This window comes from Sceloporus occidentalis, unplaced genomic scaffold, assembly GCF_023333645.1.
Source record: "Sceloporus occidentalis isolate IW3139 unplaced genomic scaffold, rSceOcc1.0.p SCAF_2, whole genome shotgun sequence".
Classification (NCBI taxonomy): domain Eukaryota; kingdom Metazoa; phylum Chordata; class Lepidosauria; order Squamata; family Phrynosomatidae; genus Sceloporus; species Sceloporus occidentalis.
In genome coordinates, this window is record NW_028316982.1 from 31,893,927 (window position 1) to 31,912,146 (window position 18,220).

Genomic DNA, 18,220 nt, shown 5'->3' on the forward strand with positions numbered 1-18,220 from the left:
CTAGCACAGCCAAAATAGTTCAGTGCTTTCAGTTACACTTATGTATGCCACTAAGAGGTTGCCAATGTATTAATAAGTAATGGGTTATGAGCTGCTGAGAAATCCCAGAGAACCAGGCTGTGATTCAAGTTAGGCCAGATTTGGTCCCAAGAAGACTTGTAGTTCTCTTCCTCTATAACTCAAGCTCAGGTGGAATTTTAGCTTCACAGTAACTTTGTAAGGTAGTTTATGACACAGTATGGTACTTCCCTTACAACTCACAACATTTATCCATATCTATGTCCAGCATTCTAAACACTATATCCCAGTAGTTCCTGTGGAGCTTCTGACAAATGTGGACCAAATATATGCCAGCATCTACAGCCACACACAAGAGGATCTGTACACGTACATGTTTCTGTCAAACGGTCTGTCTTATAAGTCAGTGAAGACTTGGCAGTTTTCAAATGTACACTCATCTCTCCACATTTACTGGTGTTAGGAGCACAGGACCACCTTGAATGTGGAAAACCCGCAAATAAAAAAACACTATGTTGTTACCTGAGAGGACATCTCTCTAGGAATTTCTAGGTCCCCCAGTGCAACTCTGTGATCAATATCTGCCAGACACTGACCATAGAATTGTGCTGGAGCAACTACAAAGGCCTAGTGAAGTGCTCTCTCTAGGACTCTCTAGGTCCTTCAGTGTGACTTTTGGTTAAAGCTGAACATAGAATTGTGCTGGAGGACCTAGATATTTCTAGAGAGAACATATTAATAAAATCCATATATAATCAAATGTGCAAAAGTCAAAGCCAAAATGTGCAGGGACGAGTGTACTATCAGTTTCTGTCAACATTCAAGTACATGTGAATGAGCAGCTTGACCCAGAGCATTGTAGAAATATGTTAGAATGCATACTGCCATGGCTGTTAGTAAAACTTTAGCTCTCTGTGGCCTGTTTTCAGATTCTGCTAGCTATGCTTTATATGCAATATGAAGTTACAGCAGCCAATTGTCAATAACAAGCGAAGGGCACCCAAGAAAACATGGCTGTGTAGACAATATAGCAAAGAGCTCACAGAAACTGTGTATAACTGAGGCCTTTTATACTTTTCAAACCAAGGAGGAGTCATACTGCCTGGATATCCCTGTAAGTGTCTAACCGGGAGGGGGGGGGGGACAAACTAGTGCCATTTGAGAAATACAAGTGAACCTTTAAATCAGTCAGACTGCAAAGGATGATATTTTTTTCACCACTTTCCTGACAGATGTCCACAAATGGCCAAATGTATTCATGATTAATTCCATTAGTCTCTGGTGCAGTACAGACCGCCGAAAAACAGCGGTCTGCTGGCACTTGTTTTTCCTCCACAGGAAAGCCACAGCCACCAAAACACACGGCTTCCCTGCAGAGGAAAAAGAACCCGCAAAAAGCGGGTTCTTTTAAAGCCACAGAGGCAGCATAACAAGTTACGTCAGTGCTGCATGGCAACATGTGAATGCTGCACAGCTCTTACGTAACAATGGTGGCATCCATGTATACAAGGTGCCGCCATTGTTATGGTGCTGCACCGTACTAGGGTTAGGGACTGTGCAGTTGCTGCGCAGTCCCTTAACCCTAGTACAGTGCCAGTATGGCGCTTTAGCACCTGTGTACCACGCCTCTATTTCCTCTGCTCACTGCCCTCTCCTCCTGCCCCCTTCTCTGAACTGTCTCAGTATAGTTACCAATGCTTGAATAATACTCAGTATTAGCTTTTTTTAGGCATCTTTTCCCGCTCCCCTAATTTAAAGGGTTCCTCTCTTTTACCTTCAGTAGAACTAATGAATACCATCTTCAGAAAACCTTTTCCTACTCTGGACTCAAGGGTGGAAGCACAGATGCAAACCAACAGCCACGTTATGATGTGAAAGATTTATACAATCTGAAGAGAAACCAGAGTATTTTAAAAAGAAAACAGTTTGAGAGTACATTTGCTTTTCTTTCCTTTTTAAGCAGTTTGCTTTCATGCTTCCACTATTCAACAAGAATGGCAGCAAGTTATGTTGCTGCTATTCATTTAAGCATGTCTCCTTCCCTCCCTCACTATAACTACAACTGAGGCTATTGTGCCTAGGTCATAGTGATGGGAGACATGGAGCTAACAGGAAGGGCAGGTATAACAGGAGGTCTTTAGACTTGTTTTGATAGGAATGTGAAAATAAACTGATTAATCAATTTAGAACAGTGACTGTCACTGCCGGATGAGATCCATCAAATTACCACCTTGGAGTGCTTTAAGAAGGCCATTAAGACAGATCTCTTCCGGCAGGCCGTTCCAGATTAGAACATCTTTCTGCCTCTCCCCTCCCTCCTTTTTGTGGAACTTTCATTGATATCTCTTTCTATTTTAATTCCAATTGTATATTAATGGTTTTATACTCTTTCTAGATTTAATTTCTTTTTAGTGTTAACTGCTTTTCAGATTGGAATGAGGAATGGGGGTTTGCATTTTTAAGCATGTATTTTTTTTTAATTGTAATCCACTTGGATTCCTTGAGATTAAGCTGAATATAAACATTATTATTATCAATATGAGGTGGTGATAGTGAGGAGCTCTACTTCTAAGTGTTGGATTAAACAGAAGACTCTGAAATATATGAAATCGTATTCTCTCAATCCAACATACATTCCAAAGTGAAGTCCAACCCGGACTTATTGAAACTGTTAGGTTCCTTCAGGGACGTAGCCAGGGGGGGGGGGGGGTTCTTGGGGTCCAGACCCACCCTTCCATTAGAAAAATGAATGGTGTGTGCTGCTGTGCCACCACACCCAAGCCCCATTATAATGGTGGCACTTAGTCTGGACCCCCCTTCCTAAAATCCTAGCTACGTCCCTGGTTCCTTCCTAACAGATGGTGAAATCTGACACCGATTGCAACACATCCTCATTGCCAGTGCATCCAGCATGGCCACTGGTTATTTTGACTGGGAGATTTGGGGAGATGTAATCTTCAAGAGGACCATCTCCATGGATTTTGTTCAGTCCATTCCTCTTTCCCTGAAAACTCAGGACATTACGTCCCTCTCCATGCATTACTCACAACAAGGAGTCCTACATGTTATAAAGGACAAGGAGACTTCACTACTAACTTGGCACCATTTCACTGCCCACAATGTCTACACATCAGATATGAAGTATTGAGTCAGGGAGATCAGTGGGTATCTGTCCCACCAATTACTGTCTACATGCATTATAACTGAGTGTGCGCTGGAGAAACATGTATGTATGTGCATTCACATTCTGAGAATTTATATCTGACATATGTAGGCAAGTGAATAAAAAAAAATGAGAATAGTCAGCTTTGGCAAAGATGGTTTCCTCTGCCAAAGATCTAATGAAGGCTGCTGGTTGCCATAGCAGAATGAAGTAATTTAACTTATCTATTATCTGATTAGACAGCCAGCATGGTGTAGTGTAGTGGTTTGAGCACTAGACTACAACTCTGGAGACCAGGGTTCTCCAAATCCTCACTCAGCCATGGACACCCACTGGGCAACTTGACCTTGAGCAAATAACATTCTTTCAGCCTCAGAGAAAGACAGAGGGACCACCCCCCCCCAATAAATTTTGCCAAGAAACCCCTGTGGATCAATGTAAGTTAGAAATGACTTGAAGGCACACAACAACAATGGTGGCATACAGACCGTTAAAAAAGGGCGGTCTGCCCGAGCCTGGTTTTGCTGTGTGAGGGAGCCACAGCGGACAAATCACGCAGCTCCCTCGCACAGCAAAACGGACCCACAAAAAGTGGCTCCTTCTTGTGGCACCATAAGGACATCGCAGTGTGCCAATGGCACACTCGTGAGGTCCTTATGACGCCAGGATGTGCGGACGCTAAGCATCCATCGCGTCAAAACGGCAGCACCCGTGTGTACAGGGTGCCCCCATTTTGACGCCCCTGTCTGCTAGGGGTGAGGCCAATATGGGCAGTGTGCTCTCAGCCAACCCCTAGCACATGACGGGGGTGCCGCAAAGGCCTGTCTGGAGAGGGTCTATATCAACTGATTAATGGTCCTCCAGACACTTGAGAAGAATCTTACAATAGTGACTAACTGGAGCAACATTTAGTGCCTGATTCTGTATGCTGATCCAATAGGCTGCCTTTTGTCATATGGCCTGCTACATTCTTGCTGTTCTATGGCCATCTCAGCCAGACTATGATGTTTATCACACTATACTCTTAAAGTGCTACTATTCCACTTTGACTCCTCTAGCTGCCTCCTGTTGCATTCTGGGATTTGCAGTTTTAAGGAGGGGTATTTAGAATTCTCAGGCAGACTCTCTTTGTTGATTTAAAGGTATACAGACTAGTTAGAAAAAGTACTATACTCGCATCCAATCTCTTTAAGATCTACTCAGTGAAGGATTAACAACAGCACTCTCTGTTTCAGAAAATACTTGTTGTATCAAGTGATGTACGATTTAACAAATGACAAAGAAACTTGCCTAAATTTCTATGGCAAGGAGGAAAAACAAGTGAAATTTAAATTAATGCAAGATAAGAAACAAAAAGGAAGAATGAGTTTACCGCATATGAAAATATATTTTGCTGCTAGTTGTTTAGGGTGGTTGAAATAAGAGATGATGCTGAGAAAGATAAGATTATTTTGAATATATGATGGAAATATGAAAAAAAACAAGAAGAAACATTTTATCATATATAGTGGACTCATGAAAAAGCCATAAATTACAGGGTGCAAATGCCGGCATTGGTACAGAGAATTTTAAAAATTAATAAATTTTTGAAACCTGAAATTTTCTTTTGGGGTTGATGAATGATCCACTAGAAAAGAGTCATGAAATAATTCTTCAATATATTACCACAGCAGCAAGACTTCCATGTGCTCAGAAAAGGAAGAATAACATTCAATACAATACCACAGCAGCAAGACTTCCGTGTACTCAGAAAAGGAAAAGTAACATATTGCCTACTGAAGTTGTTAAAAATGAATGAATTAGCTGAGATGGACAAACTGTTTATTTTTCTCTACTGAGAAAAGTTGTTGGTAACTTTTTTGAAGGATTGGAAACCCTTGATTGACTTTTTGAGAAATAAAAAAAGATTGATAAAGTGCCCATTGGTTTTGAAGTTTAGTATGAGTTAGAAACAAGCAGACAAAGTGTAACAATTATTTTATAGTGTAAAGTAGGATTTTAGGAAATATTATCTATCCACAGAAAAGTCAGTGAGAAGTTATTCTTTGTTAGTTTATGTAGTAGTGTAGCCCTGTTGTTTGTTATGTGTGTTTTCATTTGTATTTTACTGAATTGTGTTTTAGATTGCAGGTTTGTATGTGTTCTATTCAAATTTTAGTATATGTAGAATTTTAATAAACCTTATTTGCAACTAAAAAGAATTAACAAGAGCATTCAGGAAACTTAATTATAATATTTTATGTATCTTTTCATAAAAATGATGATGGTACAGTCTAAATGTTGATATTATTTTGTGAGATCTATGTTTGTCATGTGACCTATAACCTTATTTTTCCTAATAAGTTAAACAAACAAGGCTTTAAATCTACATATCTTCTGGCACATGAAGTGTAAAACCAGAAACAAAATATCTTCACGCACAGTATGGAAAATGTGTTACAGTAAGATAAAAGGCCATACTTTTTTTTCCTTTTTTACATGAAGCACAATTTATTCCACACATCCACACTTTATTTTGGCACACTACTTTTAAAAAGTTGATGATTACGTATATTCTAAACATTAAACCAACTCCTTTGTGCTGCATACTGTTAACATGCTACCAGTGAAATATTCAAAATTACACATAAGCAGGGAAAGAAAGGAATGTAAACACTATGAAATTTGCCGGAATACATTAATAATGATGTCACAGCAATGCATGTGAAAGCCTTCAGAGTTTGAAGTTTAACCTACATATTGTGTAATATAAGGAAGCTTGCGGATTCCTCACATATTACAGAAATATAGTATTTGTCTCAACACTTTGCAAGGGCAGGTTCATCTGGAGAACCTTTCTGTGTGAGCAGATAGAACTGCAAATTTCCTTGATAGTGCAGCAGGAAAACATGCTGTTATGTATGCTTGCTAGCAGGAAATGACAAACGCAGACTGTTATCTGCACTGACCAGCTATGGGTCACTTCACTGTAATGATTGCATTCCCACACTTTGGAATTCTTGGATTTTCCTCACCAAGCTCCAGATTCCAATAACACACATGTTGAACTATGACAAAGTACCTTCAAACTACATTGAGTGAAATCCTTTTACAACCTGAGAACTGGTCTTTGCTTGCCTTCATTATAAAACTAAAGTAAGGTCTTGAACCTGTCAGACGTCAATGTATTTCTAGCATAACAATGTGTGTTCTGAATAATGCCTCTGTTACATTATGTGCCCAAAAGTTGATGAATATTATAATATTCATGTATGAATTGTGATATTCCTAGATTGAATTACAGTGGGCCCTCTCCTTATGCAGGGGATCCTTTCCGGATCCCCCTGAGTAAGGGAAAATCTGCTTATGCTTGAGCCCCATAGGAGATAATGGTGCACTTGCATGTGGCGGCAGGCGCGTGGGCGCCATGGGTGCACGTACCATTCTTCTTCTCCCCGTAAAATGCATCCAGGAATAGTGTGGGAACACTGTACATAAATGCCTGAAAATAGTGAAAATATGTTTTTCTCATAGTTTAGACACACAACAATGAATATTGAAAATTACGTGTAGTTGTCTATGAGCACCCACCAGCACATCTCTCAGTTGTGACAACATTTGTCTCTGGTTTGTTGGCATTCATGTGTAAATACTGACACTCATCAGTTTTGGAGCATTCCCCGTAACATTTGCCTAGAATATACGCAAACAACAGCCAATTTATATGTTGATAGACAAAATATAAAAATGCCAAAAACATTAAGGTAACTGTGGAATATTCTTCAGGAAAAAAAGAAAGAAATGGCTTATTGTCCCAGAAGAAAAACAGGGTATAAATAAAATAAAATGCTATATTTTGCTGACAGGCAAGGCCTTTCTTTTTGTTCCATCAGACTTCTCACAACTGAATTACTTTTGAAGACAGAGCTTTTTAAAAGGGTTGTATTGTTTTACTGATTATTCTTTTAATGGGTTAGTTCTCTTGACTTCTTTAATTTAGTAATTATCTTAATATGATTATCTGGTTAATTATTTTCAGTATTGTAACTAATTGTGTCTTCCAGCTTATAAAGGATGGCAACATTGAAAATAAATAACACATATAGCCTAACTCCAATTTTTTCATTCCAACTACAGTAGACCCAAAGAATCAGTCCACACTTGGGTAAATAGATTTCACTCAGTGGATGTTCTCTAGTTGGGACTAACGGTTGTATTTAGGCCTCAATGTTCCCAAGAAGGAAACACTGACCTCTTCTTGACACAACCATGAGGAAGAATGGAGTTGCTTCTGCTTCCACTTTCTGCTACATTTAAGTGTAGTAACCTGTGTGTGTATGTATCTTCAAGTCTCCTGTCGATTTATGCCGACCCCATGAATTTCATAGGGTTTTCTTAAGCAAGAAAACACTCAGGAAGTGGTTTTTCCAGTTCCTTCCTCTGAAATGTAGCCTACAGCATCTTATGTTTCGGGGCTGATTCTAAACTACACTTAATCTTAGATTAGGAAACCATGCCATAAGGAGGGAAAGGGAGAGACAAATGCATATCATAAATGTGGCATAGCAGTTTGAATGTTGGACTGCAACTCTAGCAACCAGAGTTCGATTCTCCACTTGGCCATGAAACCCACTGTGACCCTTGGAGAGTCACATGCTCTCAGAGTCAGAGGAAGGCAATGGCAAATCTCCTATGAACACATCTTGCCAAGAAAACCCCATGATGGGCCTTAGGGTCACCATAATTCAGAAGCAACCTGAACAACAAGTAATGCAGCCAGTGGATGAACACTGCACTATATTTATCTGAGTATTGCATATCCATGATCACACAATTCTAGGGATGTTATTCTTCACTGCTTCATCTTGAAGCATCAGGAAAATTTAATAATTTTCTTCCCATTACAAGAAAGTCTTCAGAAAAACAAGCAATTTTCAAAGACTATTAGCAATTTGGGACTTATTTTGAGCAAGATGTCCACATAGTTGTTTTGCACAGAAAAACATTTTTGTGTGTATGTTCAGAAAATATTATCAGTGAAGGAAATAACATGTCCATGTAGAGCTACTTTTTTTCGTGCAGAAAATATTGTTTTCTATGCAAATTACTCATGTGATAATTTTTCACAAAGTCCCCAAGTACAGTATTTTGTGAATAAATATTATTTTCTGTACAGAAATATTTTCTGCATAGAAAATGCTGTTTTCTTTGCAGAAAGCACTGTTTTCTGAAGAATACAACAGTGTGCGTGTGTATTTTGCACAGAGTAAGTCCAGATTTGCAAAGATTTTAATCAGTCTAGTATTTTTTTCCTCAGAGTTTCTCGACATTGAAAAGAAAAAATATTGTCGCTCACTATTTTGCAAATAGTCTTTTCATCCTCAGAAAAAAAGATGGCTAATATTCAAATAAATGCAGTGTAACTCCAAATACTTGTTTGTTTTCCCTGTGGGGAGGAGGAGGAGCTCACACTCAATATTCAGTGCTCCTCTGAGAATACATTTACTGAACAGGCCCCTAAATTCTCTGCTTCTCATTGTATAATTTTATGTCAGATCAGCATGGGTTAATTAACTATATTTCTATGGGCTCCTCTGTTCCATATACAGCTTACATTGACATGAAAGAGAAATATTGTTCCAAGCTGTCAGTGGAACAGAATCCCAAGGACCCTTTGAATCCTAAAAGAGAAACTACAGTATACTCCAGTTCACTATGGTGCTCACAAGAAAACAAACTTTAATGGGCCAAACTATTTATCATTTAAGAAAATGTTTGGAATCTCACAGGTGAAAGAAGAAAGCAGAATTAAACTCCCATATTTCAGATACAGTGGACCTTTGTTATACGCTGGGGTTTGGTTCCAAGATCCCCCGTGTATAACAAAATCCGTGTATGCTCAAGTCCCATTAAATATAATGACACAGCAAAATGGTGTCCCTTATAAAAAATGGGAAATCAAGGTAAATTTATACTGTTTTGGAACATTTTCAAACCGTGTATGCTTGAATCCGTGTATAAAAAATCCGTGTATAAGAAGGGCCGACTGTATAAAAAATGGGGGAAAGAGGAAATCTTTCCAAATAGATTGTACTAGATTCGGTTGTGACCAACCGTGACTGCTTTCTAAAAATATGGCACAGTTTTAAGGGAAAAAACCTCAAGCATTGTAAATAATATATAGAGCAAAGCCTGACTGCAGTATAGTGAACTGTTTATGATCTCCGGAAAGAGTAATTTTTAATGTATTGTAATTTTTATTTTTAAGAACACACAAGAAAAGAAATATATGAACTATGTCTAGTGATAATAAATGCTGCTGAGCAACTGTTTTAAAGCTAAAATGCATGACCATTCCGTTTTCTCTTTTTTTCCACTCCCTAATTGACTTAAGAACGACCATAATACAGAATGTTGTATGTTGTTATTTTATTTTTTAAGTACATCTAAATAGCAATAATATGCTATTCTGGTCCTCAAGTGATGTTAGATCCTGCACACAAAATCAGATGACTTTTTTCTCCTGTATGTCCCTTGCATCTCTCTATTAGATTTCTTAACAGATGTCCACATCTAAGCATATAAAACAGAAAGGTGTAGATGTATTTACACTTAGAAAGTATGAAATGGTTGCTACTGTTGTATTTCCAAAAGAAAGCAGTACAATGTTAAGACTTCTTCTTTCAGTCACAGCCTGTTCTGTGCAATGATCTATTTCTTCTGAGAATCTCAAGTTTCAACCCATAAATTAAGTATCATCCCAGCAATCCAAAATAGTAGCCACAGCATAATGCTGTTGTTGCTTGATACTAGTTCATAAGCCCACCACACACTGAAAGGTAAAATCCATCCTTACTTAAACAATTTGCACTTTTCTCTGCCATGGATATCCTAAAAACAATATCAATCGTTATGTCACTCCCATAATACTAAGCACGTATTTAAAGGAATTTTCTTTGCTCCCAGTTGTGGTATGTAGTGAAGGAATCTCTAGACATTTTGGACTACAACTTCTATAGCCACTTACCACTAGCTATGCTACATATAGCTGTTGTGAGTTAAAGCTCAAAGTATCTGGAGAGCCAAAGGTTTCTCACATTTGCAGTATAATGTAACTGGGAGTGTATTATCCAGTGATAAGGTGGTAGTAGATGACCTTGGGTTTCTCCTGCCAATAGCACAACTTCCACTGCATAGACCTGAGGTGGGAATTATTTAGCCTGTGTGTGGTGGTCAAGATTCACCTAAAACTCACATTTAAAAAATACTGATGTAAAAATCCACTTTTTCAGGTAAACAAATCCTCCAGGGGGCAGGTTTAGCTCTTAAACACTATTTGAGGCCTATCCCACTCTAAAGAAGCTAAAAACACATCTTCTAAGTCCTGAAAATGGTGTTGGTGTACATACAGGATCAGCAAAACACTGGTGTCTACATTTGTTCATCCCATCATACACTATGGCCAACTTTACATATGTATACTGCTGACTGCAACAGCAAGTAATTAGCAAATATAATCAACAACAATATGCCCAAAGCCAATTTGTATTCTTTGTGAAGGCATGCATAGTGTCCTTGAGCATGATCCTAACTGACCAATATAACAAAGAACACCTGAGGTGATACTAGGACCACTGATACTATGCAGTATCCAAATCACTTCCAGACTAAACACGTTGGGAAATTACGTTGGAAATTATTCTCCCTCTCGCCTAACCTTCTGGTGACACTGTAAACATATTTCTGAGTAGGTCTCGTTTTGGTGTACCTCTCCTCTCAGCACATATACCTTTTCTGACTTTTTTAAAACTCTTCTGAAGACAGGTATTAGGCAGAAGAGCATTTCTGCCTAATGCATTGGCAGATCTCTGAGATGAGATGGCAGAAGGGCATTCCTGCTGTCAAAAAATACTTGTGCTTAATCCTTACAGCTAGTGCACCACTGAATTAAGACTACATGTTCTATGCACAACAGTGTGGCTGATGGATTTCCTTTCCTACAGTTTGTGCCATGTCAGATGTATCTCTACTCATTTTACTAAAAGCTTGATTGACAGTGTGCTCTGATCAATCCTCTCTCACCCAGGAGCTTGGAAGTACATCAATATTGCAAATGTAATGTCACTTTGCTTAGCTATGAAAGGTAAAATTTGAACTTCTAACCCTTGGAAAGTGAGTTATCCAATCTTTCCCACATCCCTGTGGGAGGAGCCCTTAGAGGCCTAGCACATAATAAACCTCACAGTCACCCACAAGGCTTATTGAAAATATCATGGTTGCCATCTTGAGGAAAAAAAAGAGGGGCATTTTTTTCCCTTTTCTTAAGCTCCCCTGAAAATGTTTTATTATAAGGTGCCCTACAAACAGAAAATTGCAGCTATGGGGGCTATTAGATGTCATGTGAGAAATCTCAGACAAAACTGCAGCAAACAGCAAATAGTATATTTTGAGGAATAAAACTTTATATCAAATCTAAACAGTATGCAATGCACAGGACAGCTTTACACCTTGAAAATGCAGCTCTCACTTTTACTTCCAATCCTCCCCAAGTGTATTCATTCATTTCTTGGGGTGGGGAGCTGTGCCACCCTTTGGTAGCCATATTTTTCAGGGCTGTTTACAAACTAAAATATAAAATGTATGTAACAAACAAACAGATCATGGAACTGAAGTATTCAAAAAAAAAAAGTATCAGCTGACATCTAAAGAACTGCATATTGTATCTAGCGCTCCTTCCACGAAGAGGCTCAGGCTGAGTTTGTACTTTTCGAAGAGCAGTGCATCTCTTAACACTATACAGCAACCTGCTTTTGAAACGAGAAGTTTTCAAAATAGTTTATCAGATTACTGCTATAGATGGTCAGATTTGCAGAGAAAGAATTTTCTTTTTAAAAAAATTACCATTGGGCAGATTCTATCAAGAATTCTTAAAGTTCTCTGGATTCTAGCCATTAACTCTGAATCCAGCAAAAGCCAAAACAGTATCTTACAGAGATATTTCTAAGCCAAAAAGTCTGAACTGCTGATCTAAACTGAAGGATCTCATCACACCTTTCTGTTGTGTAAACATAACTGGGCCACAGAAAACCTGTTCAGCACAAGAGCCCAGTGATGACCAAGGGCAAATCACAATCAGTGCAAATTAAGCCAGTGGTAAAATTTCTATCACATAACTGTCAAATATGTGAGGTACACATATGTGAGGCAAAATGACTTGAACTTCAGATTTACAAAATAATTTACTAAATTCTTCATCAAACATCCAGTTTAGAAGGAGATTTACAAGATCACGTCAACCTTATCAAAATGAGGTAGCATGGAAACATTTTGTTGTGTTGTGCTCTGGCTTTAATGACACAAAAAAGAACTGTTTAGCAGAAAATAATTATTCTAAATAATAAAATGAAATCCAATTAGGATGGCTGCTGTATTTATAAAATATGCATATTTTAGTCTTAAATTTTCTTTGTATTGATACAGTAAAGATAGTAATTATCTTCAAATCACAAAACTCACTTTTGTTGTTTCCAGGGTCCCCCTCCTAGTTGTTTAAAAGTCATATAATACAAAAGTGGCCTCCCAAAGATAAAGCAGATCTGTGCCAGGAGCTCAGTTTACAGATTAGCTGACACTTTAGCTCCAAAAATTTCATGATAGTTCAGACAGCAAGGTTTTAAAATCTCTACATGGCAGATGAGAGTTCGAATCCCTTCTCTGACGTGGATTAACTGGGTGGCCTTGAGAAAATCCCTATCTTTCATCAGATTTTTGTTAAGCATGTATGGGAACTTATCTGAAACCTCAAGATAAAATAGGGAAAGGGGGGGGGGGGGGAACTAGCCTCGGACAGATACATGTAATTTTTAAGACTTGTGTCAAATTTACTCATGAATTGTGACTTGAAACAAAACCATAATTTAGCAACTCTTCCTGTTCTTTCATCCCACTCACCTCACCTATCCACCCACCCACCGACTTCCAATCTTCTCCTGGCTAGCAATAACTCTGGATTCCCAGAATGTTTGACTCAGGGCATCCAAAGTTTCCATTACACAGCTTTTTACTTTGGCAACTAAAGTTAGTGACTATAGTCCTAGGTATCACAGTAAACCATATTTCAGGGGTGGGGAACATATTGTCCCTTTAGATCTTGCCTCCATAATGCTTCACCACTGGTTATGCTAGGTAGGTCTGATGGGAGTTGCACTCCAACTATATCTAGAGGGCCACATAATGTTCTCAGGTCATGCCATGGTTATTTCTCACTAACTGGAAAAGAAAAAAGGGAAAGCATAAAAGCCCAAGGAGAGATGAAAGAAAAGAAAGAAAAACCCAACCACTCTACCACTGCTGCTCAAAGTGTGGTCTGTGGACTGGTGTTGGCCTGTACTTTATTGACTGCCACTCTGCAGCAAGTTTCCAGGAAAGGAATAGCTGGAGTGAACTGGTACCAACATGATGATGGTCCCTGGCCCGGGGGGGAGGGGGACTTTACCAGTCCTCCACACTAGATAGTTTAAAAACAATGATCCAGATAATGAAACTATCAGATGGAATAAGAGAATCTGATGTCTGAATTAGGCCAACACTGCAGTGTTGACTTTGTTTAAAAAGGGACTCTAATTTAATGTGCTCTTTCAATGAAAACACTTTCAAGTATACTGATACAACTAAGTAAAAACATGCATCTTATCTTCTGCATACAGTTAATTTGTGTACAGGTGTCTTTGAGCTTTTTGTGTGTGTTTCCCAGTTGGGTACTCTCTCACTCTATCAGACCGTATTAAGACATCTTATCTATTTTGTTCTTTTCTGCTCCTGTCTTTATTATCTAGATGCTTGACTTATCTGCTAAATTACCAGGCATTTGTGTTTTTCAAAGGATAAGAGAACCCCCAATTGCCACAGCAGCAACACAGCCAAATAGTTCTACTATTTGTAAAATCTCACAGCACATATTTACTCATCTACTCAAAAATAAGTCCCATTAAGTTCAATAGGACTTACTGTCAGGAGGCTGGTACAGGACTGCAGTCTAGCATACCTTCAAAATCATCCAAAAAAAGATTTAGCGTTATATTTAATATCCAAAGACAGCAGTAGTAGCTATATGCCCCAGAGTCATTTTTAGACTAGACAATGATGTCTACAAGTCTGGCTTTTCTCATCCGTCTCCCTGAATGGCCTTTCTCCAATCTTCTTTAGTCATGGTGGGTCAACTGCAGATTTTGCAACATGACTGCTCAGTCTCCTTTTAAAGCCAATGAAAATGCAATAAACAACACCATTCCCTCGACATTCTCACATCTTAACTTCAAATCCCATTATTTCCTGTGGAAACAATCTACTATTTCAATTGTTTCCTTTTCTTGTTATATATTCAAAAGATTGACTACATATTTTCTTTTTTTATATCAAATGACAGCCGGGCTGGCAACATATGTTTTAAAAATATAAATAAGTTGTCATGCATTTGGAGGAATGAGACCTATCGTGGAGATTTTCAAATATATATATTTTTATTGAAAAGTCAAGATATTCTAAAAAGCTATAATAACTGACGACACTTATATACTTATAAGTAAGGCTGTGTACCAATACAATATGAATGCAGAATTCTAGAGACAGAGAGAGAGAGAGAAAGAGAGAGAGAAATTTCTACAGTCTCCTCATAGGTCTAGACACCTGCCAAACTGTCTCCAGTTCAACAGTATATGTACTAAAAAATGGTGTAATACAGCCTCCTCTCTAAACTTTGTTTTCTCTGCCAGTTCTGGTCACAAAACAGAACCCACATCTGCATCAATTTGCTTAAAAAATCAGAAGCTCTGAAGCGAGTAGGGAGCAAACCAGATTGTCTAAACTAACTGTGCCAAAAAAACTACTGTTGAGACAACAGCCTACACTGCACCATAGTCGACATTCCCCTAGAGAAACCTAAATCGTAATATTTTCTTAAGATACAGTCTGATTAACACAATGTTGCCCATTAAAGAATACACAACTTGTTCTTTCTCAAATCTCAGAAATAAAAAAAAAGAATTAAAGACACAGGTTTTATAAAGCACGGGCATTTAAATACAGGCTTGATCAGATCTAAAATAGGTAATGTGTCATATCACACTGCAGTTTCTAGACGCCCTCTTGTACAGTTGCTTGGGTCTTTTCTGTGTGCTCTCTTGTTTGTTGGTTTTGTTTTGTTTTCCTTTATTGATATCAAAATGCTGGACATTTTTTATTCTGTTTATCTGACAGAAATAACACCTTATTTTTCCCCTATAGGGTACCCTCCCACTCTGTTAAGTCGGGCCAAAACCACCCTGGAACCGAAATACAGTGCTTCCCCATATAAGGAAGCGCCACGAAACACGCCACACGTCATTTCTGTGCAGTAGGCAAGGAATTAAAACTTCTCAGCAAGCATACTGGGCTCACATTCTCAGAAAAAGAAAATAAAAGGGGGGGAAACCCCAAAGTGAGACAGCACACTGAAATCAATGGATGAGATCCTTCCCCATTCCCCAGACCCCACATGCGCTCCCTAAAGGGGATCCTTACTGGCAATCCTTGACAGGGGCCAAGGTGAAGCTGGCAGGTCACACGCCACAATAGATCTGGTGGAGAGAACTGCAGTACTGATCTATGAAGTGAGATGAAATTGGAAGATGGGATGGAAAGGGGGGTGTAAAGAAAGTAAAACCTCTCCCTTAACTCTCTCCTATGTGGAGTTGGGTGCTGGTCTATAATAAGAGAGGGCCCTGCATGCAGCAAGGCAGGTTGAGGGGTAATTTAAGCCTGGAAGAAAGGTCAACGGGTGACAGGGGACCAAGCCATGCACCTGTTTTAGCCGGTGTCTTCCCTCTGTGTGTATGTTTGTGTGCAGACTGCCAAACTGCACGACCCTGCAGAGCAACAAACACACAGGCACACCACAAACACACGTAGACAACACATCCAGGCAGGGAGGAAGCGGCGGCTTTTTAAGCAGAACTGCAGCTGCCACCTTCTGCTTTCTTTTTTTAAAGAGGGCGGGTGACAAGGAATCCTAGGTGGCATCCGCACTGGTGCAACAATCTGATTAGACACCGCTTTGAACAGCCATAGCTCCAGGCTGTGGCATCTGGGCATGGCAGTTTGTTGTGGCTCCAGAGCTGCCACCTTCTGCTCTCTCTCTTTTAAAGAGGGCGGGTGACAAGGAATCCTAGGTGGCACCCACACTGGTGGCACAATCCAGTTTGACACTGCTTTGAACTGCCATGGCTCCAGGCTGTGGCATCTGGGAATGGTAGTTTGTTGTGGCACCACAGGTTTGACCGCTGACACCACTTTGAACTCCCTTTTAACCTCTGGTGCCACAACAAACCACCATTCCTAGATTCCACAACCTGGAGCTATGGCAGTTCAAAGTGGTGTCGAATTGGATTATTGCACTAGTGCGGATGCAGCCCTAAACACTTCACTGTAGGCTCACTTCCTCCCTGCCCAAGCTCTGTGTGTATTTGTGTGGTGTGTGTGATGTGTGTGTGTGTGCGTGCGTGTGTTTCATCTCTAAGCTGAAACAATGTATCTTTTCCCTTCTAAAAATGATATCTAAAAGGATTGTGGCAAAGCATGGAGATCTGAGGAAGGAGAGGAAGGGAAGGAGGGAGGGGGGACCTGGATAGAGAAAAATGAAAAGGAGGGAGAAAGCCACGTTAAGCCTGAACCAGAAGAAGAAGCAGCAGAAGGGAAAAAAGCTCCTCTTACCTCTCACATTTCTTTCCAGAGGCAACCATCAGATCGTGGACGGATCGACCAAGGCATTGTGGGGGATTCAGGAGAGGATGATCAGATCAAAAAGAAAGAAAGAAAAACAAACCAAAAAGAAAAAAGAAAAGAAAAGGCGTCTGGAAGAGAAGGAGGGAAAGTACCCACTTTGGGGGGGAGGCGGGGGAGAAGCAAGACGCCACCCAGAGAGGGGGAAGGGGAGGGAGGAGAGGAGGAAGGCAAAGGAAAGGGAAAGGGAAAAGGAAGAAAGAAAGAAAGAAAGAAAGAAAGAAAGAAAGAAAGAAAGAAAGAAAGAAAAATGAAAGATGGGACTGGCCCCTCTCTCGTCACAGCATTGCGCTCGTAGCCCGCCCCCCCCCTTTTCATGCAGCTGCAATGCAACAAAAATAAATAAATAAGGGTGAGAGTAGTAATAATAATGTTAATAATAGTAAAGGGGGGACTAGGCTGCTGTGGCGGCGGCTGCTGCTGTTGCTGCGCCCCGCGCGCTCTTCTCGGGAATAACGCCTGGTTTCCTGCCCTCCCTCCGCAGCAGAAGCCTCGGCAGGAAGCAGCGCCTGGCTGCTGCTGGGCCTCCTCCTCCTCCTCTTCCTCTCGCTCGCTCGCTCGCTGGCTCTCTGGGGAGGGAAGCAGGCAAGAATGCACCAGGACCAGCAGGCAGGCAGGCAGGCAGGCAAGGAGAGGCCAGACTCAGATACACTTTAGACACACACACACACACACAAAACAAAACAGCCTGGCTGAGAGAGTAGAAGAGGGTGGCTTGTTTTAAAAAATATTATAGATGTGTGTGTGTGTGTGTGTGTGTATATATATATATATATATATATATAAATTTTTAAAAAACAGCCACCTTCTTTTTAAAAATATTATATATAATACATTATTTTGAAAACCAGCCACCCTTTTTAAATATATAATATTATACATATATACATATACATTTATACACACACACAGTATACATAAATATTATATATATATATATATATATATATATATATATATATAATGTTTTGCAAACCAGCCACTCTTTATTTATATATATATATATATATATATATATATATTAAAACCAGCCACCCTCTTTTTTAAACCCAGCTGCAGAGAGCCCTTGTAGCACCTTTGAGACTAACGGAAAGAAAGAACTTGGCAGCATGAGCTTTCCTAGACGCCAGTCTACTTCTTCAGATGCATTTATCTTCAGCCAGGCTGTTTGATTTAGTTTTTCTCTCCCTCCCTTTCATCCCACCAGAGGGACCAGACGTCCTCCTTTTCCGGGACTTGTCCTCT

At 39.6% G+C, this 18,220-nt stretch overlaps 1 protein-coding gene across 15 annotated transcripts in view; it reads right to left on the minus strand.

Annotated features, from left to right (window-relative positions):
- MBNL1 (muscleblind like splicing regulator 1) overlaps window positions 1–17,604 on the minus strand; it is a 249,606-nt gene extending 232,002 nt beyond the window's left edge. For 4 of the 15 annotated variants that reach the window (XM_089509034.1, XM_089509031.1, XM_089509028.1 and 1 more), the window contains exon 1: window positions 16,907–17,603. The gene's annotated coding sequence lies outside the window, so the exon portion shown is untranslated. Of the gene's footprint in view, window positions 1–15,718; window positions 15,862–16,906 lie in introns of those variants that run through there. The other 11 variants (XM_089509024.1, XM_089509020.1, XM_089509021.1 and 8 more) reach the window with 8 other exon arrangements.
- Window positions 17,605–18,220: the final 616 nt, after the last annotated feature.